The sequence below is a fragment of the Hemiscyllium ocellatum genome, chromosome 2, assembly GCF_020745735.1.
Source record: "Hemiscyllium ocellatum isolate sHemOce1 chromosome 2, sHemOce1.pat.X.cur, whole genome shotgun sequence".
NCBI lineage: Eukaryota > Metazoa > Chordata > Chondrichthyes > Orectolobiformes > Hemiscylliidae > Hemiscyllium > Hemiscyllium ocellatum.
Genome location: NC_083402.1, coordinates 92,925,726 through 92,946,175, shown reverse-complemented (window position 1 = coordinate 92,946,175; position 20,450 = coordinate 92,925,726). Strand labels below are relative to the sequence as shown.

The following is a 20,450-nucleotide window of genomic DNA, read 5'->3' as shown; positions in this document are numbered from 1 at the left end:
GCTTGCACCATCATTCAATATGATCATGGCTAATCATCCTTAATCAGTATCCTGTTCCTGCCTTATCTCCATAACCCTTGATTCCACAATCCTTGAGAGCTCTATCCAACTCTTTCTTAAATGAATCCAGAGACTGGGCCTCCACTGCCCTCTGGGGCAGAGCATTCCACACAGCCACCACTCTCTGGGTGAAGACGTTTCTCCTCATCTCTGTCCTAAATGGTCTACCCCATATTTTTAAGCTGTGTCCTCTGGTTCGGCACTCACCCATCAGCGGAAACATGTTTTCTGCCTCCAGAGTGTCCAATCCTTTAATAATCTTATATGTCTCAAACAGATCCCCTCTCAGTCTTCTAAACTCAAGGGTATACAAGCCCAGTCGCTCCAGTCTTTTAGTGTAAGGTAATCCCGCCATTCCAGGAATTGACCTTGTGAACCTCCGCTGCACTCCCTCAATTCCCAGAACGTCTTTCCTCAAATTTGGAGACCAGACCTGCACACAGTCTCACCAGGGCCCTGTACAGCTGCAGAAGCACCTCTTTGCTTCTATATTCAATTCCTCTTGTTATGAAGGCCAGCATGCTATTAGCCTTCTTCACTACCTGCTGTAACTGCATGCTTACCTTCATTGACTGGTGTACAAGAACACCCAGATCTCTCTGTACTGCCCCTTTACCTAAATTGATTCCATTGAGGTAGTAATCTGCCTTCCTGTTCTTGCCACCAAAGTGGATAACCATACATTAAACTGCATCTGCCGTGCATCTAACCACTCACCTAACTTATCCAGGTCATCCTGTAATCTCCTAACATCCTCATCACATTTCACCCTGCCACCCAGCTTAGTATCATCAGCAAATTTGCTAATGTTATTACTAATACCATCTTCTATATCATTAACATATATTGTAAAAAAACTGCGGTCCCAGTACTGATCCATGCGGTACCCCACTGGTCACTGCCTGCCATTCTGAAATGGAGCTGTTTATCACTACTCTTTGTTTCCTATCAGCCAACCAACTTTCAGTCCAAGTTAGTACTTTGCCTCCAATACCTTGCACCCTCATTTTGCTCACTAACCTCCTATGTGGGATTTTATCAAAAGCTTTCTGAAAATCCAGGTACACTACATCTACTGGATCTCCCTCTTCAGAGTTACATCCTCAAAAAATTCCAGAAGATTAGTCAGGCATGATTTCCCCTTCATAAATCCATGCTGACTCTGACCTATCCTATTACTACTATCCAGATGTATCGTAATTTCATCCTTTATAATAGACTCCAGTATCTTTCCGACCACTAACTAGTCTCTAATTTCCTGCCTTCTCTCTCCCACCTTTCTTAAAGAGTGATATAACATTATCCACCCTCCAATCCATAGGAACTGATCCTAAATCATTCGAACTCTGGAAAATAATCACCAACGCATACACGATTTCTCAAGCCACTTCTTCAGTACCCTGGGATGTAGACCATCAAGTACCAGGGAATTATCAACCTTCAGACCTAACAGTCTCACCAACACCAATTCCTGGCAAATATAGATTCCCTTAAGTTCAGGTCCTTCAGCAACTGTCACCTCAGGGAGATTGCTTGTGTCTTCCCCAGTGAACACAGATCTGAAGTACCAATTCAATTCTTCTGCCATTTCTTTGTTCCCTGTAATATATTCCCCTGTTTCTGGGTTGAAGGGCCCAATTTTAGTCCTAACCATTTATTTGCCTTGCACTTACTTAAAAAAGCTTTTACTATCCTCCTTTATATTATTGGCCAGTTTATCTTCGTACCTCATTTTTCCTCTGCGTATTTCCTTCTCAGTAATCCTCTGTTGCTCTTTAAAAGCTTCCGAGTCCTCCGTTTACCCACTTATCTTTGCTATGTTATACCTTTTCTCTTTTAACTTTATATGTTTCTTAACGTCCCTCATCAGCCCTGGCCACCCATGCCTCCTCCTGGGATCTTTCATCCTTTTTGGAATGAACTGATCCTGCAACTTCTGCATTATACACAGAAATATCCGCCATTGTTCCTCCACTGTTATCCCTGCTAAGGTATTGCACCATTGAATTTTGGCCAGCTCCTCCCTTATAGCTCCATAGTTCCCTTTATTCAACAGAAGTACTGTCACTTCCATTTTTATCCTCTCCCTCTCAAATTGCAGATTGAAGCATATTGTATTTTGGTCACTACTTTCCAATGGCTTCTTCACTTCGTGGTCCCTGACCAATTCTGGTTCATTGCACAATACCAGGTCCAGAATTGCCTTCTCCCTGGGTCGGCTCCAGCACCAGCTGTTCTAAGAATCCATCTCTGAGGCACTCCACAAAGTATCTTTCTCGAGGTCCAATACCATCCTGATTCTCCCAGTCTACCTGCATGATGAAATCCCCCATAACAACTGTAGTAACATCTTTGCAACAGGCTAATTTCAGCTCCTCATTTAACTTACATCCGACATCCAGACTACTGTTTGGGGGCCTGTAGATAACCCCCAAGAGGGTCTTTTTACTCTTAGTATTTCTCAGCTCTATCCACACTGACTCTACATCCTCTGATTCTAGGTCCCCCCACGCAAGGGACTGAATATCATCCCTTACCAACATGGCCACCCCACCCCCTCTGCCCGTCAGTCTGTCCTTACGATAACATGTGCAGCCTTGATTATTCATTTCCCAGGCTCTGTCCACTTGAAGCCATGTCTCAGTTATACCCACAATATCGTATCTGCCAATTTCCAAAAGAGCCTCACGCTTATCCATCTTATTTCTAATGCTTCGTGCATTCATGTATAGTATTTTTAACTTGTTACTGCCCTTACCCTTCCCATCAACTCCTATTTCACTCAACCTTACAGCATGAACCCTTTCTGAGTTTTCTACCTCATTGATACAGTTGTCTTTCTTGACTTCCCTTGTTCTAACTTTCCCTCCAATTTCCTTCTTAAACATAACTCTATGACTCTATGACTGCGTTGCCAAATACCAGACTAATGCCATTTGCAAGTGCGCTGATGACACCACCATGGTTATCGAATCTCAGATGGCAATGAAACAGACGACAGTTGGAAAACCTCGAAAAATGGTGCACTGAGAACAATCTAGCTCTCAATGCCGGCAAAACTGAGGAACTCATTATTGACTTTTGGCGGAATGTTACTCATGCCCCCCTACACATTAACAGCACAGAGGTGGAACGAGTGGAGTGTCAAGCTCCTCAGAATTGTCATCTATAATTGGACTCTTCATGGGGACGCACTGGTTACAAAGGCCCAACAACATCTGTTCTTCCTCAGACAGCTGAGGACATTCGGCCTGACGGCGAATACCCTTGCCAACTTTTATAGGGTGCGCCATCAAGAGTATTCTGTCTGGATGTATCACTACCTGGTATGGCAACTGTACCATTCAAGATTGGAGACGGTTACAGAGCGTGGTGAACTCGGCCCGGACAAAGGTCAACCTCCCATCTATAGAATCCATCTACCAAGCCCACTGACAGGGAAAGGCTGCCAGCATTCCCAAAGATCCATTCTACCCTGGCAATGTTTTTCTACAGCCTCTACCATCAGGGAGAAGGTACAGAAGCTTGAACACATGAACCAACAGGTTTCGAAATCATTTCTACCCTACTGTTTTTAGAATACTGAATGGACTCACAAACTCTTAACATTCGCCTGAACCTGTATTTTTGTTTTTGCTGCTGTTTAAATATCATTTACTTCTCTATACTACCTAACTCTGTGATCTGCCTGTATTGCTTGCAAGACAAAGCTTTTCACTGTGCCTTGGTACACGCGACAATAAATTCAATTCAATTCAATTCACCTCACCTCTTAACTCTCAATTCCTTTCCACTGTCCACAAGGCAGAAATCAGACTTATGTTGCAATATTTTCCATTTGCCTGGATGGGTGTAGCTCTAGCAACATTCAAGAACTTAGACAGAATCTAGGGCAAAACAGCCCACTATATTGACACAGTGTGCACCAAGTTCCACATTCACTTCCCTCACCACCATTCCAGCAACTCACCAAGAAAAATCAGGCTGCACTTTCCAAACACATGACCTACACTACCTCAAAGGACAAGAGCAGCAGATAAATAGGAACCCAACCACTGCAAGTTCTCCTCTAGTCACAAACTGTCCTGACTTAAAATTATATTGCAATTCATTGATTGTAACTGAATGAGAATTCTAGAACAGTCGTGCTACAGTTGGACTTTTGTATCCACACCTAAGGACTGCAGCAGTTTAAGAAGGTGACTTATCACCATTTTCTCACAGGTAATTTGATATAGGCAATAAATGTTGCCCTAACCAACAATATCCACTGCCCAGAAATAAATTTTAAAAGGTAATGGTGATGTAATTGGTCAGGTCCTACTGACCAAAACTAGAAAAATGAAAACTAACAATTCTTGACAGTACATCTTCTATGGATATTAAATTATTTCCAAGCTGTACACCTTGCTCACTGTCTTGGCTGTTAGAACTTTGTGCTCAGCCATTTAGCACTTGATCCTCCAAACTTATATCCAATGTGAGCCACTGAGCTTAAAAGAGGAGAAAACTAAGCATGGAATGCAAATTAATGCATAAATATTCATATTTTACATAAATAAAGTTTCAATTTTAAGGACTGTAAAATGTAATTTTAGGTATTTTTTGTAAGATGTTGAAATTGAAAACTGGTTTTGAATCAAATTTCCTTGGTGTGTTTCATTTCACTCGCGTGATGGTGACAGAAATATAAGATCTAAAATGATAGCTACAAATCAATTGGAGCATTTGAATCTACATTATTTGACACATGCAAGGATGCTATTGCAGTACTTTAATGAGTAACCCTGTGACATTTAACAGTTAAGTTCTGAAGTTTTATTTGAATTTACCACGAGTGAAGAATCAAATTTATTTTCTCTGCCAATTTCCAGCTAATATAATACTGCATCATGAATTGTTGCAATGACTAATTCACACTTACAGTTCTTGTTAGGGCCAAAAGCAAATTGAGCAAGTCCCATGAATGCTGTATGAAAGTGAATGATGTGCTTTTCAAAGAAATATCCATTTCGTCTGTGCCAAGTTATGATTGGCTTGCAGGAGTCTTATGACACCTGCCAGCAACTATTCCCACACCATGGGCGATGTTTCTGGAACTTACAGCCTATAATGTCATCACACATACTATGCTACAAAATGCATGGAATGATAGAAGCCCTCTGATCCAAGATCTGCATTCAAAATAGACTTGTCACCAGCTCCCATATAAACAAGGCAGATACCCAACATAAAGAAATGTTGCTTGTGTAAGTTCCCCACTACTCACTCTGGTTACATCTCTAAGCAGATCAATATCGTAGTTTGAGGAATAATCATTTTATTGGAGAGGAAAGGAATTCACTTCTGGTAAGTGAATTGTGTTTTAAAATGTTATTTTTATTTCTCTAATGGTGTTAAAACAACTCCCAGATGGCTGGGTTGCTTTACAGATCTCATTATATTGCTTTGAAAGCGTTTTTTTGTCTTTAAATGTTTGGACGTGTTCACAGTAAATTACAATGGTTTCCAACAATTTAAACTGACTAAGTTGGTATGATGTGAGGAAATCTTTGAATAACGTGCTGAAATTAAGTGCGTGTTTTACATATGACTGCCAAATATTCTCAGCTGGAAGTCTATCCTGATTTAAACCAATCTTTCATCATATTAAATCCATCAAAGTTCTAGGAACGATGTACATTAAATCATGTAGCAATCCAAATTGAAAGTTATAAATACATGAAATACTTCAGCAAAATGTGTTCCAAATTATATATTTGTGTCATTCTTACAAAATGTAAAATGTTTTGAAGTACTGTAATTTCTAAAAATTTTAACTGAATTAAATTTAAGTTATAATGGTTACTTTAACCTTTATGATGATAAGTAGTAGCAATTATAATTACTGGATCTGAGAATGAGTGTTTTTTTCAAATACAGTTGTTGTTCATAGTAACAAATAAAAATCATTGGCACCCCGCCTGCAAAGAACGTGATTAATTGAACTCAAGCCTAAATTGCAATTTGCTCATACATCATTTATAATTTAAATATCAGTTAGCTAAGGCAATGGGCCACATAAACTACTAGGGAGTCAGTTTTAGTCAGTGATCTGTGCTGCTTTAACTGATGTTGGTATGGTAGCAGCTGGTATGTTGGAGTTGTCCTCATTGTTTCTGCACTATCCACAGGCAAAGACATCAATGTCCCTATTTCTGATTTTTATCCAGCTACTGAGGATGCATATGAAACATCAGGATAAATTAGGATTGGGTTGACTGTGAGTACCTTCTGCTAGTGGTACTACATTTTTAAAAAGGAGGGAACCTGGAGGACAGGAGTAAAATAGTGGAAAAAGATAGGAACATTTCAAGTAAATCTTTGCCATCTGGGGTAATTTTATTAATTTTCAAGACTGGATCATGCAGGAACACAAGTAGAAAGAATAGATCTGATGGTTAAGAAGTCGGAAGAAATATTAACTATTCGAAGTCTGGGAATGTTCCCATGGGCAACATGGAGATTTTCACAAATACCAGCAACCCAACTGAAGTTGGAAGGGACAAGGAGGTGACATCAAGATAGTTTATGGAAAGTGGAATTAGATAGTGAGTCTACAAAGGAGGAATTAGAAGGCTCATTTGGCAAATGTCTTTAAAGTAAGAAAAAGTATTTTGGGGTCTCCTCTTTCTACATTTTCTGCCATTTTGCTGTGTAAATTGATGATAAAAAGGTTAAGCAATGTAAACACTGAAATATGCAAAAGGAAGCCACAGTCTTGTCAGCTTGATATCAATAGTGGGAAAACTGATGAATGTTGTAATATGGGATATAGTAAATATGCACATGAAGAAAAATAAGTTCATTCCAGACAGTCAATGTATTTTTTGCCAAGGGCAGATCATGTCTGACAAGCTTAATTGAGTCTTTTGATGAGGTGACACAAGCAGTGAATGAGGGTAGTGCTATGGATGTTGCATATTAGGACTTTTCTGAACACATTTGGTACAGTGCAACATGGCAAATTGGTTAGCAAATTAGAAATATTTTGGATTAATGGATTTTTGGCAGCATGGATTAGAAGATAGATAAGAAAACAAAGGGGAGGTATAGATGGGCATTTCTCAGTTTGGCGACAAGTTGAAAGTGGTGTTCCCCACTTGGTGTTGGGACCTTTGCTTTTTCTGATTTATTTAAATGATTTGGAGATGGGTGCTAAGGGAAAAATCTCTAAGTTTTCAGGTGATATTGAACTAGGGAGAATAGTGAATCGCTAGAATGATGTTAGGTGACTTCAGAGGGTTATTGATAAGTTGGTCAAATGAGCAGACACCTGGCAAATAGTTTTCAATAGAGAGGAATATAAGGTAATGCATTTTGATAGAAGAAACATGGAGAGACAGGTTCAATGGTATAACTTTGAGGGGAGTACAGGAGCAGAGGAACTTCATGGTTTATGTACATGATTCTCTGAAGATGGATTAGGCAAGCTGAAATTGTTGTTAAGATCTATTGGATCTTTGGGTGTATAAGTAGAGGCATAGAGTATAAAAGCAAGGAAGTGATGCTACACCTCTAAAAATCATTGGCCAGACCACATTTGAAGTTTTGTGTTTAGTTCTGGGCATCTAATTTAAGGAAGGATGTCGGAGCTCGGAAAAGAGTTTAAAGGATCTTTACTAGAACGATACCAGGTACGAAGGATTTTAAATACAAGGAACAATTAGATATTTGGCTTTTTCTTCTTGGAGCAGAGAAGATTAAAAGGTAACTCTACTGAGATGTACAAAATTACGAACATACCTGACAGAGGAAAGAAAGATATTCATTTCAATTAGTTGGTATGTCAGAAACTCGGGATCACAATTTCAAGATTGTCAGCAAGAGAACCAGGAGTGGGATGAGGTGAAACTTCATTCCTCAGAAAGTTGTTAAGATTGTGAATGCGCTAGCTGGGAGAATGGTGGAGGTGGATTCCATAAGAGGTTTCACTAGAGGGCTGCATATATATTTGAAATTGATGAAGTTAGAGGGCTGCAGAAATAGGGCTGGAGAGTGGAACTAGTTGGGTAGCTCTTTTGATAGCTAGTACAGACAGATTGAATTAGGTAAAAACAATGACTGCAGATGCTGGAAACCAGATTCTGGATTAGTGGTGCTGGAAAAGCACAGCAGTTCAGGCAGCATCCAAGGAGCAGTGAAATCAACGTTTCAGGCAAAAGCCCTTCATCAGGAATACAATGAATTGAATGGTCTCCTTCTGTACTGTAAAATTCTATGATTCTATGAAAAGTGCCATGTGAATACAGCAAAGGTAAACCAAAAGGCAAAACAAAAATCAGGTTCATTACCGCCTGCAGAACCAGGGATCATACACATTAAAAAGACTGCACATATCAAAGAAAAGCTTTTACGATAGTGAAAGATACTTTCTAAGTTGCGACTGATTTCACTTGGAGTAATGCTGAGTCACTTGGTATAAAAAGTGAATAATTTTCAACACATAATTCCTGAAAGTGATAAACATTAGAATCAAAATGTTAGTTGAACGTGAGAAAATCTGCGCCTACACCTGTAAAAACAACGAGCTCCTGTCACTGTGTCCTTATTTCTTCTAGGAAATGGATAGTTTGTCATATTTGTCGAATCGAGAGAGATCAGCTGGCTCCAAGTATGATCTGAAAGCTATCTGGGAGAAGAGAATTGAAAAGCAGACGGAGTGGATGGAGCAGGAAAAGATCAGGTTGAACAAGAGTGCCCTTAGTAGGTGTGTTCTATGATTATTTTGCAAATAAATTGATATTCGAGACAGCACAGGTTTGAAGTCTAGAAGATGTGTCATATCATACCAGTGAAAGAGTTGTTTGTTTCTCTGATTTATACATTATTAATTAGAGTTTATATTGACATGATATAATGAAAACAAACAACAAGTGACTGGAACATTTGAGTATAGTGCAATGGATAGATACTTAATGGATTCATATCCTTCGGGATAAGTTTGTGCATTTGTTCTTCTGTTCAACTACCTGCAACTTTGGCAGAGGAGTTGTAGTAACCCTGAAAAATGATGAAAACAGCATTTTTAAAGCTGATTTATTCCTGAGGTACTTATTTATTATTTTCCCCTTAAATAATGATTTTTTAGTTACTAAGTTGAATAATTGTTTATTGGATTGATTCCTTCAACTCTGAACAAGCAAGATGTTGTGAAACTTGAAAGGGTTCAGAGAAGATTTACAAGGATGTTGCCAGGGTTGGAGGATCTGAGCTACTGGGAGAGGCTGAACAGGCTGGGGCTGTTTTCCCTGGAGCGTTGGAGGCTGAGGGGTGATCTTATGGAGGTTTACAAAATTATGAGGGGTATGGATAGGATAAATAGACAAAGCCTTTTCCCTGGGGACAGTGTGTCCAGAACTAGAGGGCATAGGTTTAGGGTGAGAGGAGAAAGATATAAAAGAGACCTATGGGGCAACTTTTCACGCAGAGGGTGGTTTGTGTATGGAATGAACTGCCAGAGGATGTGGTGGAGGCTGGTACAATTAGAACATTTAAGAGGCATTTGGATGGGTATATGAATAGGAAAGGTTTGGAGGGATGTGGGTCGGGTGCTGGCAGGTGGGACTAGATTGGGTTGGGATATCTGGTCGGCGTGGATGTGTTAGGTTGAAGGGTCAGTTTCCATGCTGTACATTTCTATGACTCTATGACTTTATGACAGTGTAGGAGAGGAAAGTGTAGCTTTACTAGAAATGTAGTGATTGTACTGAGATAGGTAGGAGTGAAAATGTATCAAATTGGTTTACATGCCTATAAGCAAACCTGAGTGTGCTGCTTTTCCTGATGAGGGGCTTTTGCCTGAAACGTCGATTTTCCTGTTCCTCGGATGCTGCCTGACCTGCTGTGCTTTTCCAGCAGCACACTCTTGACTCTAATTTCCAGTATCTGCAATGCTCACTTTTGCCTACAAGCACAACTGCTTAATACTTCGTGCATCAATTTTCATGGACAAAGAACAAGGTGGAGCAAAACAGAAATCCTTTGAGCCTAATGACATATATCCTTAATTATAAATATGAAAGAGTTACAGAGATAGTGGATATGTTGGTTTTAATTTTCAAAATTCTGCGGATTCTAAAATGGTCTCATCAGAGTGGAAGTAAGAGAATGTAATACTATAATTCAGGAAAGGATAGGGAGAGAAAACACAGAACTACATGCCATTGAGTCTGAAATCAGTCAGTGGGTAAGTACAGGAATCTACTATTCAGGAAATATTGACAATATATGTCGAAAAACACAAGTCAGCATTGTTTTTGAAAGGAAAATGCTATTTAACAAAATTATTACAGTTTTTAAGAATGTAGTAAGTGCAGTACATAAGGTTAACACACAAGATTTACAGTCTATGTTAATGAATTAGGGAATAATTTAACTAAATTTGCTGATTTTCAAAGCTAGGTGACAGTTCAAGTTGTAAGATGAACACAAAGAGAATGCAAAAAGATATGCACAAGTAGCAGATGCAATATAATGTGGACAAGTATGAAAATTGATTGCAAAAGTAGAAATGCATAAAAGACATGAAACCAGTAACTGTTGGTGATCACAGTGATTTGGCTGTATTTGTAAAACAAAATGTCTGCATGCAGGTCCGAAATCAATTAGGAAAGCAAATGGCATGTTATCCTTTATTTCCAGGTGATTGGCGTACAAGAATAATGAGGACTTACTATAATTTTATGGGATGTCACTAAGACCAGAACTGGAATGCTGTGTGCAGTTTTGAACTTCATATTTAAGCCAGGATATATGTTCCTGGTAGGCAGTGAATTTTCACTAGGTGGGTCCCTGGGATCAAAGAACTGTCCTAAGATGAGAGGCTGATTAAATAGTGTCTATACTCTGTGATGTGTAGATGAATGAAAGGTAATCTTATTGTGACATTTGAGATGATGAAGACTTGAAAGAGTAGATATTGAGAAGCTGTTATCCCTGGCTGAGGAATCTAGAACAAAGGGTAGAGTCTCAGTAAAAGTCACTGATCATTTAAAACTGAGGTGAGAAGAAATGTCTTCACTCAAGGGGTTGTGAACTTTTGGAATTTTCTGTTCCAGAACATTGTTAACACACTATAATTGAACATATTTAATGTTGAGATAGACCGATTTTTGGTCCTTTCGCAATTAAAGTGTATGCAGAGTGGATGGAAAACTGAAATTGAAACCCAAGATCAACGACAGTCATTGAATAGCAGAGTGGGCTCAAAGAACTAAATGGTTCTCCTGCCCCAATTTTATATGTTCCAATGCTTTTAGCATAACCACAGGCCATCTTCTAGAGGGACACCCTTCACCTCAACTTGGATGGGACAGGGGGCCGGAGGTGATGGTAGTGGTGGTTTGGGGAGTGGGGGGAGATGACTGCAAGATCTATTTTCTAACTTGTTTGAAAAGATTGTAGAGAGGGTACTCTTTTTACAGCCTGCTGCTCTTTCTTGAAGCATCCTGATTGGCCTTCCAGCTTCAAGAGCCCTTAATTGTTCTTAATTTGAGTCAGAGAGGCCTACAGCATGGAGACAGGTCCCTTGGCCCAAACCAAAATGTCCATTCGCACTAACCACATTTCCCTGCACTTAACCCACATCTTTCTAATTCTTTCCTAGCCATGTATTTGTACAAATGCCTTTTAAATGTTGTCAATGTATCTGCCTCAACCACTTCCATTGGCAGCTCATTCCATATGCGTACCACCCTCTGTGTAAAAAAAAGGTCCCCACAGGTTCCTTTTTATTCTTTACCCTCTAACCTTAAACTGATGCCCTTCAGTACTTGAATCCCCAACACTAGGAAGAGGACAGAGTGCATTCATCCTTTCCATGCCTCTCATAATCTTATACACCTCTATAAGGTCCCCTCTCAGTCTCCTAGGTTTTAAAGAATTTTTTATAGCTTATCCAACCTCTCCCTACAACTCAGCCCATTGAGAGCAGGCAACTCCTTGTAAATTTCTTCTGCACTCTATCCAGTTTAATAACATCCTTCCTATAATAAGATGGCCAAAACCAAACACAATCCTCCAAGTGTGGCCTCAACAATTGGATGGTGAGTGGCATTCAAGTTATTACTTGAACATTTTTCCTGTTAATCTGGAATGTGATTGAATCCACTATCACCCCTCTGATACTGGGAATAGAATCTTATAGGGGTCTGAGTGATGTGGGCTCTGGCAAAATTTGTGGCAGAATCAGACAAAAAGTCCAGTCAGACCTATCTCAACATTGGGAACATCTCACTTCATCTTTTATGCTTTTGACAATCTGCATGGCAAGCATCTTGCTGGACAGCAGTGAGTTGCCAATAAAGAAAGTTTATTGATTATTAAAGCCTGTTATCAGCACATTTTATTTCATTAATATTCAACTTCCTAATTTAAACTCAGCAAGCAAGCTAGACATTGAGAATCCTCAGTGTGAAAGTCTGCACTAGTACTTGGCTGATTCAGTTCATCATATGTTTCAAAAGACCTCCTGTTGTGCATGATCAAACAGCACCTCAGGGCACAACCAACTGGTTCTTGCTGCACATATCCACAGATCTCGGCACAGTTGTCTGCCACCCCCTTAAAACCATCATGGCACCTCACCAGTATGCTGGTGCGTCTCTTAGGAGGCATAGTTTCACACTATGGGAGAATAGTTCAATGTCAGTCAGAAGCTACAAGCACAGTGGTCTGTTCAGTTATGTTTAGGAGTTGTTCATTGATGTCAGAAATCTGGGCCGAGTATAGTTCTGGGGATCTGTCTGATGATCATTAACGTGGGTGGAAGTGGGGCCTGCAGCAATAATGAGGAGATTACTGCCAAATGGGATGAGATTGCAGGGAGCGGTGGTGGGTGGTGGGGGGGTGGATGGGGGGGGAGCGTGTAGAATGCAGTGGCATTTACAGAGCTGGGGTAAAGGATGTTCACAAGGTATATTGGTCTTATGCAGAACAAGGCATAGTAGGCTACAGGGGGGAGTGGGGTTGTTTGGAGGCAGTGATTACCAACATGGCCTCCATAGGGCAAGGACATAGAGAGGCAGAGCAGATATGACAAAGATGTAATGCTGGAGTTCAGGGTTGCGGAGGACAGTTGGAGGTAAAATTCAAAGTGGTGGTTCATTGTAGGAGTGCGAATAGATGGATATCAGCTTTGAGGTGGTGCAAGGTAAAGGAATTTATGAATGCTTGAGGAGGTTGGTTATGATGGAAGGGAAGCAAACCTAGTGACCAGGGCATTCCATGTCATCCCTTTATATTCTTTAGATTGGGATTGCCACTAGAAAATAGCTGGGACAATGCTAGGTGAGTGTCAGTTTAATGGGTGAAAATAAGGATCCATTTTGCTGGATGTGAGAACATTGAAAAAACAAATATATGATGCAGCCATTTACAAAGAGTAACAAGTCAGAACCATTTTGATGTCCAGGTCAAAGGTAATTTGCAACATATCGTTGGCACTTGCAAATCAAACAAGGCACCTCAGTAATGTCAAAGGTTAGCAGCAATGCTGGTACAGAAGGTCAATTCTGGCTGAAGGCAGTCCATTATTCTTATAACTTCCAAATGTTCTGTAGGAGGTGCATATCATCTTTTCATGATCTGTCATGTAAATATAATGATGTTCTGCATTGAATACACTGACAAACATTGCAACATTAAAAAAAGGAGCAAGAGTAGGCCATTCGGTGTTTCAAGCCTGCTCTGGTGTTGGTTATGAACGACCACCTTATCTGATCATTCAACTCAATAGCATGTTCTGCTTTACCCATATCCTTTGTTGAGCATCTGTAGATGAAAGAGAAGGCAACAGATGCTTTGAACTTCAGTGTGATTGGCTCCTTCCAGGGAGTGATGGGTGACCTTGTGGGATCTATTAGTTGTGTATCTACAAATGCATCAGATCTGTGACCAATACCATCTGTGCAAGAACACACTGGTTCATTTTGTTCCCTCAAGGTGGAATTATTGTTGTAGCCCCAGCAGTATGATTCTATATAGGGTGCCATTGAATGCAAACATTTGCCATTTGACAGGGCCATATCAAACCACTATGGAATTCATCGACGTGAAGGGGCTCAATTCCACTAATGTTCTGGTGTGCTCACCATTACCAATTTGTGGAGATGTGTGCCCGCTACCATAGCAATTGCTATAACTCTTACTTGTTGGCGGAAGTGGGTACTGCAGATGCTGGAGATTAGAGTCAAGATTAGAGTGGTGCTGGAAAAGCACAGCAGGTCAGGCAAAAGCCCTTCAAACAATTTTCCTGCTCCTGGGATGCTGCCTGACCTGCTGTGCTTTTCCAACACCACTCAAATCTTACTTGTTGGTACCTGGTCTATTTAAGGTTCCAAGTGCTCTACAAGTTTGGTCACTGAGGCACAAGACTGACCATGGCTGATGACACTGTTGCACAATTCCCTTCACTATGCAGAACATAGAAACAATGCTGCTCATGCTTCGATCAGAGCTGTAGTGGAGTAGATGAAAAGCCTGCTAAAGGTGCAGTTCCACCACTTGGACTAGGTCTCTTCTGTATTGTCCAGAAACAGTGTATTGCTTCATCCTAGTGTGCTGTGCTCTGCATAACTGGAGCAGGCAATGAAGCTATGTGACAGATGCCAAGGAACTGAGGGAACAGGAGCTGTCTTCCAAGGAAGGGGGAGAGGTTATTGGAGAGGATGAGGAAGCTCCCCTTTCCAATGACAGAGCTTAGCTGTATTGGATGCTACAAGCCAGAAAGGATCTGATTGACACCTGTTCCAGAAAATGAGAGGTGTGTGAAGCAGGCAATAGTAGAATGCAAAATTAGTCATGTGGCTGAAATTTGGTTTGCATTGTCAGGACAAACTTCAACCTCCAATAGTTTTGTTTGCATTCATTTTTCCTTTCCTTAAATAAAAACTCATGTTTGTATTTGTTTGTGTTCCTGAAGCAGTGCCACTGGACCTGAAATGTTAACTCTACATTCTCTCCACAGATGCTGCTAGACCTGCTGACTTCCTGCTTTTGTTTCAGATTTTCTGCATTTGCTGTTCTTCATTTTCTTTTTGAGCTTGTATTTGTCTGATTGCTTACCTACGTGTGATGTTTCCTTCCTGAACAAAGACAAGTTGTAGATTTTCAGTGGGGACAGGTGGTGTTAACTTAAAGATCTTCAGAAGGGATGAAGTGGTGACACAGTGGGGTGAGATGATGAGGTTGTATGTGTGATGGAGTGTCAGCCATGTGCCATGGGCAGCATGGCTTCAGGCTTGCTGTACTGCATCTTTGTTGGTGCGTGACAATTGTGAACACTTATCTGTGTGCACAATGACCTTTCAAACATGGCACAGGCACAAAGGTTCCTGGTCTTTCAGCTCCTGGTCTAACCACTGAGGGACAATTTATTCTGGGTACTGTGCATGGTAAGATGGGGCCTGTTGGGATGTGACAAACGCTGCACGAGCTGGGTAGGTTGTTAACAAGGAGAGCTTGGTAATATACAGTGAGAAAACACACTAAGCTTTGTGGCAGAAATCCCTCCAGGAACTGCAACTCACACTTAGTCAAAGAAAAGTGAGATTCAGCGTTAACATAGAGATATTTGGTTCCTGTTTCTGGTAGGTTTGCAGGTGAGGGGAAAGTGGGGAAGGGTTTACTGTGAGTGTAGAAAATGAACTCCAAATAATGTTTGTGCCCTTCTTCTGATCAGGATTCTTCTGATTTTCAGTAATTAGTTTGAATTACATCCGATTGTGTCTTGGTTTAATGACAGCCTTTAAAACCATAAACTATATTTATATTTAACATTTGTTTACACTTAGATTAAAAGCATTATTTATGCCTGCTGATGATTAGATCTGTCAAACAGGCATGTGGTTCACAGTGAAACTAAATGCTAATTGCTTTCAATTCAACAGTAATCTGAAGTAGTATGCAATAAAATTTTATAGGAGTTATTGTGATTTGTATGACTTTCTTGGATATTTGCTTCTGTATCAGTCTGGTTAGCTAATACAATGAGTAGCTAAATTATAGGAACCAGAAAGATTCCAGTTTGAAGTAATGCTGACTTAAGTGCTTTGGGCACATAGTTAATTTTGGTAGCCCTAGTTAGAAGCTGACAATTGCTCGGGAAGGTATCAGCAGCTGAAGATGAAGGAAGAATAGCAAAGTAAGAAAGAGAAAAGCATCTAACTCTACAAGCTTGAAACATTTTGGTAATATCTTTTAAATTATGATAAATACAGGAAAAGTAAACAAAGAATAAATAATTCCAACTTTAGCTGAAGGGGTCAGATTAGTTGTCTGTTATTTGGCTTGGCTGATGCTTCTTCCTATTGAGTATAAATTAAAATCAGAGAGACTTGTAATGATGACCTAACTATTACCATATACTTAACAATCTGAATAAAAGCTAATTATTTTAATGGTTAGATTTAACGGTGATAGAGAGAAGCAATAACTTTCCTTAAATAATTGCAAAACAGTCAAGAATATACACATAAAACATACTGAGCAAGGTGTAATGTGTTCCACTTGCAGACTCATCAAAGAATGGAACCAAAGGCTTGAAAGCAAAAAAAAGCTGATGCAAAGCTATCATGAAGATGACAAAAAGAAACCTGTCGTACCAATTGAAAGTCCTGTTCAGCAAGTACCGTCCAGTGCTTAATTATTGAAGATGCACTAAGGCCAATTTTAGACAGTGAAATGCTGACATTATTTAAAGGACTCAAATAATAAAATTAGTTAGACATAACTATCCCCTGTCTACATGTGTAGGGTAGGACACCATGGCTTCTTGAATTCATAATTATGCATGGTATTACTATTTGAAAAAAAAACTTATCAAACTCACTTGTTCTAATAATATGTTCAATTTATGGCGGAATATTAACAAGTATCCTTTTACTTTGTTTCTTCCATGCATTCATATAATAAACACTTAATACTGTTGTTTAATTAATCTTAATGACAGAGCTCATGAACCATGTTATATGGCTGGGGCTGCAAATGTGAAAAATCATTTATTGGAACAAAAATATGCTCCTTAGCATGCAACATAATAGTCAGGTCAAATAATATAGTGAAACATATGGATTTTCCCCCCTCCCTGGTGTGGCATGTGCAATTGCATGACAGGAAGGAAAATATGGTGAATTTGAGAAAAAAAAACTGAATATCAACTACAAGAACTTTTTTTCTGATTTTTCCCTCAAGCCTTAAATGGCAACTTCAGAACCTTACTGTTGAGAGGCAACTACCTTATTTCCATGAACTCACACTTTGTCAAAGCCCCAACTCACTTTATTCATTAACCACTTCCAATTCCATTCTCCTTCCCTGAGAAGCTAGAGATAGAAATTCCTAACGTATATATCGGAACTGTTACCTGTTGGATACAGTTCACCAAATGTTTGTCCTGGCCATCGAAGGCTCTTTGTTTATGCAAGTCAGAATCAGAAATTCACCAGCCCAACCACATCGTCTGCCTGTTTTCACACTAACTCTTACGCAACTTCAACCCTGCAGCAGTTTGAAGTTCAGTAACACTAATGACTTGCACTCTTCTGACAGATCGCTTTGAGCACATGAATATATACTCATCTCATGCAACTGTACAGAATGCAACTTGTGAATCTTAGCTTTCTTTCTTAGCATTAACTCACTTGAAGCTTACCAACCTCTGCATACTTCATATTGCTTCCTTAATGCACACTAAGTAACTTCAGTACTGACTTACAGGCCGTCAGGCTCTATGTGAGTCATATTGCTTACACAATGTGTAGGGTCTTTAGGGCTCTATTACAAGCTGTCAGCATCTGTTGTTTGCAGTGCAGAAGGAGAAAGGCAACTTGTCACAGCTGGGGGCACTGATTAGTCAAGGGAACAGACATATCACTGTACAGCACCATGCTACGTCAATGCCACACCTTCAATTTGTGTAACAAGCAGCTTTAAGAAAATGGCTATCTTTGAAAGAGAAAAGAGAACAATCCTTTGTTGAGTGAAGGGGGACTATGGTCAGTCAGGAGATCTGTCACAGTCAGCCAAATATAAGGTACAGAAGTGCACTAACATTATTCCTGCAATGCTAGGCAACTATTTTCATCTTGGACACAGCACTGAGGCAAATTGTGATTTGTGTGGTGTGGTCTGGTAGTGTGGCCTCCTGTGGTCATCAGCTGCAAAAAGTATTATCCTCCTGTCCATCAAGGTGCCCAAGTCTCTGCCAAGGAAATGGGAGTTGAGCTTTCCTTTCCTTTGGGCCAAGTCCTGAATGTAGAGGTTTAAGCACCACATTGTGAAGGGTCATTCCTGACTTTCATCATCTGAATTGTTCATAGTTGAGTGTTAAATATTGCACGAGCAGAGTGAATGATAGAAGATCCTGGCCATGGTGAGCATTTATGTCTCTCTGACTGTATCAATACCTGAGAAAGGTGTCCAGGAATATGATTGATGATGTGATGAGAGGACATTTACATGAGCAATGAATCTCACTCAACAAAATGCTTTAATTGAAGTGGGAAAACACCGTGCATAAGATACAATGATTTTAATAGAAACGCCTTTTAATCATAAAACTGAATTTGAGTAATAGATTTATTTATTGGTGTGACATTAACTATAACTTGAAAATGGTACATTTTCTAAATGACCACCTGTAAAGTCACTGTATTGCAGGCAAAGAACATGGATGTAGAAAGATTATGAAAGAGAATATTGTCAGGAGTGGGTGGTAGAAGAAGAACGTTGAAGGTTTGAAAATTTCCTGTACATTACTAAGCCTTATAATTCACATTAGGGAACTAGGAATCAAAGCAGGAGGAGGGAAAAATTGGAAATGTAGATTTAATTTAATATGTTTTACCTCTTCAAACTGAAATTTCAAACATTATTCAAAGCTTTGTGGGGGACACTAAGCATAACCATTCATAAATAATTTCAAGTTGTGGTTTCCATTGGCATTTGAATTGACTGAGCTCAACCAAGGAAAATTGCATGTTTTAAGTACAAGTGGCCCATTGCATCAAAAGTCAGTTGAGCGCTGACAGCCATTTGTCAAACATAAGCCTGGTTATTGAGCATTGCCAAACTTTTTGAATGTGGAGTGCAGCCAAATTTAAATCTGTCCTCGTCCAACATCCCAACATGTGCACTTTCCAAAAGAGGTCACTAAAGTGTAATGAGGAATGGGAATCTTGGCAGAATTTTCTCCTCCCCAACCCAAGGACACTGAAGGCAGGTGTAGAATTTCACAGAGGAAATTGGGATGTATTTCATTTTGTAGGGGATGTCTGAGGTTGATGAACAACTGTGTTTTGGTCTTAATAAAGTCAGGAAGTGCAACATAAATCTGATTTGAAACAAATACTACTTTCACAGTTTTCAATCTATGTTGTCACAATCATTTGCACATGACAAAACAAAACACTTGAGCAGATCATGGTTACTACATAGCACAATAGCAGAAAGAGTGGTAGGTTATGATACTGAAAGAATTTCTGAGCCATTGCCTGTTAGGTCGGCTGAAAAATATTGCAAAAGCTAATTTTTTTTTTACTTATGCTCTCATTGCTAATTCACATCTGCTTTTACTAAAATAAAATCTCTTATAAAACAGTCATCTACAACTGCCTCTAGCTTTTTGGAGTCTATTAAAATTAAAAGAAAGTAAATACTTAGCCTGAAGTATGGAACTACTAAGATTAAGATTTGATTGGAAACGAATCTTCCAAAGCAACAAAGTTTATATACCAACAACAATTTAACATCTCAACCTAGGAGATGCACAGATGTTATAGTAAGTTTGGTATCAAGATGACTCAAATTTAATCCCTGGTCTGTGCTGGGTTTGCCACAATTTGCATCAACTTTCTTGAACTAAGGATATGAAAAATTACTTAAGATTCAAAGGGATGGACATTATGTGATAACAGCATTGAGCTTGACCATCCCTCACCCATAAATCAATAGCCAATTAAAATTCATTGCTCAAGCACACAAACAAATGACCATGTGGGTAAGGATTTGGAATACAGTACCACTAGAACTATATATGCACATTTAATGAAATTACTTGACAAAAACAGAAAACAATGAACATAATTGCAGAGGTGTGAATCATGATGTAGGATCTGAATTCTGCTAATTATGGATTACATATCCATGTGGTCATGCAGTCCCTTGCAGAGATGATGTTTGCCACCTTTCCAAATCTAAAATTACAAAACTTCCGCAAAAACAATAGTCTCAGACATAATCTATCTGGCACAGAATCACAGAATTGTTACAGGGCAGAAGGAGATCATTCAGTCATTGTGTATGTGTCGTTTCTCCAAATGAGCTGATTTCTTTATCAGGCAAAGTGAAAA

At 39.6% G+C, this 20,450-nt stretch overlaps 1 long non-coding RNA gene across 1 annotated transcript; it reads left to right on the top strand.

The window, feature by feature from the left end:
* Window positions 1-5,337: 5,337 nt before the first annotated feature.
* Window positions 5,338-16,949, top strand: LOC132828317 (uncharacterized). Its single transcript, XR_009646106.1, has 3 exons — window positions 5,338-5,409; window positions 8,661-8,809; window positions 16,615-16,949. It is a non-coding gene; the product is annotated as an uncharacterized LOC132828317 (long non-coding RNA).
* The last annotated feature ends 3,501 nt before the right edge of the window (window positions 16,950-20,450 follow it).